We start from the raw sequence: 4,748 nt of genomic DNA on the forward strand, positions 1-4,748 counted from the left end.
ATAAAACAAAAAGATGAGGCTTGTGTCATAATAATCAAATAATTGCCCATCAGCTTTTGCCATTCCCTGAAGCAGTCTCAGGATAATTTTTTTTTTTTGTGATGGAAACTTTCCTAACCTAATTGGGATTGAAGAACAGAAGCTTGCTCACTCCTGTGCAGAAATGAATTCCTGCTAGTTAAACAAGAACAGTTTTGGGCCTTCAATTGAGTAAGGGATTGGCACCTACGTCTACAAAACATTTGCAAAATCTTGTGAATCATGCTTTTTTCTTTTTTCCTAGATGCCTAGTTGTAATGCAGCTAAATTGAAGAGAGATGATTATGGGTTTGATTGTAAGGCACAGCCCCTCCTGCAAACTTATGTATCTGGCCTTGGTGCAAACTCTGGGTAACTTTCACTCTTACATTGGTGATGACATTTAACACTGAAGTCTTTCTGAATAGGCAAATACCCAGGGCTAGCAAAGGGTAACTTTGCCCCTAGAACTGATATGAACAGACTTGTAAGTGGTGTCTACACCATCACACCTTGCTGCTCTTGTATGGCACTGCCCTGCTGCAAAAGTTTGCTCTTGGGGCTGTGCTTACAGAGTTAAAGCTTGGTGTGGATTCAGCAAAAGGCAAGAAGTGTAAGGCTGCTGTATGAGACAGAACAGCATGGATACATGGAACAGCCAACATAGGATCGGTGTCACCACAGGAATAAGCAAAAATACCAATGACAAAAAGTAAAAACTTACATTTTCAAAATATTTTAACTCTAGGTTGTACTTTTGGATCTCAGAGAAACACTACACCAGAAGGGGATTTAGTCCATTGCTACTTAGATGACATTCCAGGCTGCAAAACACGAGTATTTCTGATATTATTTTCACTCCTCTTGGGAATAAAAATTTCCCATCTCACGGTTCACGTGAGTAACCACACATATTGTTTATTTGTCAATTCAGTGGAAGATAGATAGATAGATAGATAGATAGACAGACAGATATCACATACATTAATGAAATTATGCCCACAAAGAGGACAGTCTTTTGTGAAAGGGCTGAGGTCTATTGATTCATTTGGGCAATAAACTTTGTCTTTTAAAAAATATTTCAAATGACTACAGATTTCTCATCAGCTCCATATTGATTTGGTGGGACCACTGCCTTTGGTGGGTTTATTTTTAAAATTGTTTCTGTGAAAACAGATTCTAAGGTATTTGAGGCAGAGTGTATTTTTAAAGCACACTTCTTCCCCCATAAGACAAACTACAGGGGAGGTATAACTGAAATAGAATCATAGAATGTTTTAGGCTGGAAGGGACCTGGGTCACCATTAAGTCCAAAGCCATGTCCCCTCAGGTAGGGCTGTCTATTACTTGCTTTAAAAAGTTGTCATCCAGGCACTCCAGGAGACTCCTGGATTGCCTACAGCTTGCCATGCTACTTTTCCAGCAAATGTGAGGGTGGTTAAAGTCCCCCAGCAGGATGAAAGCCTGTGTGTGGTGATGTCTCCTGGAGCTGGAGTATGAAGGCTTCATCAATAGCCTCCCCTTGATCAGGTGGCCTGTAGTAAACACCAACCACAAGGCTCCCTTTATTATTGTGATCTCTAATTCTTGTCCATAGGCTCTCAGCCTTCTCATGGCTGTTCTTCAGGGACAACTCCTCACAGTATCCATTCCTTAACATAAAGATCAACACCCCCACCCCTTTTTCTGCACCTAACCTATCTAAATAGCCTGTAGGCCTTGATAATCACACACCAGTCATAGGATTCGTCCCACGAGGGTTCAGTAACAATCACTACGTTATAGCCTTCCTGTAGCACCTTCCAGTTCCTCTTGTCTGTTGCCCATGCTGTGTGCATTCATGTAGAGGCACTCCAGCTGGGCTGCCAGTCCTGTCACCTTCCTAGAGGGACACCCCTTTGATTCTCTGAGGTGTTTCATGGCTGCGCCCCTGTTGGTTACTCTTTTAAATAGCTGCCTTTATAAATTCTGTGACTTTTATCAAACCACCAAACAGTAATATTCACTTAAATTATTATCCTAAAGTAATACTTTGAATTTGTATTTTCTTTCCAATATTCAGGTCAAATTTCCATTAAAAAGGAAGGTTTTCATTGGGTAAATACAGAAGTGCCAGGAGAAAAGCTGTCCAGAACACAGTTCCATTCTTCTTCAATTAATGGTGAGTTTGAGTAAATCACTCTATGATTTTAATAGAGGTATTCTTGAGATTTCCCTCATCTATAATAGGGAATGCTAAAGGTTGGGTCCCAGGCAAGTGAGCTCTACTTGTTGCTCCCCCATTCAACATAATGTGGAAAAATCTCTCTACCTGTTTGACTTTGATTATATAACCACAAAATAAAGATAAAATGAGCCTGAACCAATTTCTCTTATAAGTGGTTTTGAAATACGTCTCACAATCACTGTATTATAATTGACAAAAATTAAGCTATTAAGCCTGCCAGAGCCTGACTTTCTGTACAACCATTACAGAGTAGTAGTCATAATGTGTAGTACAAATTATCAGCTTTGATGTCACACCTACTTCTCTCCTATCTCTCTTGACTTTTTGTGCCACAGTAGTTACAAAAACAAAATTAGGAAGCCACACTAAGTGGTCTGAAAAGGGGCTTGCATTACACTCCATCAGATACACTCCATCAAACTTTACCTTCTCATGCAACAGAAGGGCACGCAACCACGGATCATCATATCCCATGGGCTGAAGAGGTGCATATGGTTTGATTGCCATGCACTTACAGTAGCAATTAAGTGACATAAAGTTAAAGGACATTGAATTAATATACAAATTTTCTCGTGGTTGAAATAATATTAATTTTAGATTTCTTTTCCAGGGACCTAATTACAAAGTGAGAACATTGAAGAGCTTAATGCACAAATATCGATTCTAATGAGAATGACCTGTTCTATCTTGCACGGGGTAGATTACAATACTCTAGACATTACTACAGATAAATTCCCAGAACTGTTCCTATTGAACACCTTTAACAATCAAAAAAAAAAAAAAAAAAAAAATCATGCTTTGCATGCAGTACAAAATGAAGGGCTTTCCATGATCTCCATCCTTGAACTATTACTGAAGTGGGCAACCTGGGAAGCATAAAAATAGATTAATGAGAATGGGATTCCTGAGACCTGTTTGCATATGATCAAACATTCAGCTGTAATTTTAACATTAAAATTGCTTACTTAGAGAATCATGCATGTTATCTAAGTGCTCTGTGTAGCCAGAAAATAAAGTCAGGGACCCTCATATGAAAATGAATCCCATCTTTTCAGACCCTCTTTTGCTGTGTCCTGCTAGTGTTGGCTTCTTTTTACCAACTAGGGAGGGAGCCTGAATTTCTAGGTGGAATGAAAATCTAGTGGCTAAATAATGCAACTTATAATGCAAGAAATTCTTCTCTAAGTGAGAAGAAGTAAAATGTGAGATATTTCACCTCTGTGACTAGTTCTAACTGCATACCTTTCCCTCAGAGAGTCAGATAAATGTTTGCAAAATGCAGCCTGCACCCAGTTAATTCTATTCCCCTTGAAGTCTGAATACTTTCCAAAAACCTGTCCTTGAACTCTTAACAGAATTTTGGATAGCCTTAGAAAAATAAAAAGAATGCTGACCAGCCTAAACCATACAATAAAATATTCCTTTTATTGGAGCTGTCATCTGTACTAGCTGGGAACTCTCTAAGCTATAAATGTCTCATAGGAAGCCAGGTCAAGGAGAAGAATCTGATTCAAGATATCTACCTGATGATAAAAAACATATTGCAAATTGTTTCATAAATCCCACTGCCAAAAATCAACCCTGTACCCTAGATTCATATGCTAGTAAATGTGCATTATTCAGGCTGCAAAGGGACTTATCATCATTACAAAATTTTTATCTTTACTGAAATCAAATCCCAAGAAGAATCCCAGGGAGCAGAGGCAAAACGGTTAAGCTGTCAAATATGGCCTTTTGGATGTGTGAAGATATTTGAAGACATTTGCTTCTCAGCTATTTTCTGCTTGGAAAGCAGGAGTTACAATTTGCTGATGTCTTGTCCCTACATCAAAATCTCAGAAGGATCCTTTTCTTAGCTTGTCTTTATCATAGAATCACTTTGGTTGGAAAAGACCTTTAAGATCATTGAGTCCAAGTGTTAACCCTACTCTACCAAGTCCATCCCTAAGCCATATCCCCGAGCACCACATCTACACGGCCTTTAAAAACATCCAGTGATGGTGACTCAACCACTTCCCTGGGCAGCATGTTCCAGTGCCTGACAATCCTGTCAGTCAAAAATTTCTTCTTAATGTCCAGTCTAAACCTCCCCTGGAGTAACTTGAGGCCATTCCCTCTTGTTCTAACACTAGTTGCTTCTTTGAAAAATACAAGGATGTCTTTCACCAATTCAAACTAATGACTGTCTACAGATGAACATGCCTATAAGAAACTCAGTATTTCTTCAACTTTTTCCTAATTTTATAATGAAAAAAACTGCTTATTGTTCAAAAAACAGTAAGATTTCTCCATTCTATTCAGTAGCATTGCAAGTCATGCCACTAGTTAAGATTTGGTTTAATAAAAGAAGTCTATAATAATAATAAAAAATCATAAATGTAAGTATATATATATTCATATAGTTTTGCAAATAAATATAACCCTGTTGAGTTGGAAGGATATTATTCCAGCTTTTGATCTGATAACAGGTTTGTTTAAAAATCTTGACTGCATTTACACTTAT

Source organism: Merops nubicus, unplaced genomic scaffold, assembly GCF_000691845.1.
Source record: "Merops nubicus isolate BGI_N331 unplaced genomic scaffold, ASM69184v1 scaffold18258, whole genome shotgun sequence".
Classification (NCBI taxonomy): Eukaryota; Metazoa; Chordata; class Aves; order Coraciiformes; family Meropidae; genus Merops; species Merops nubicus.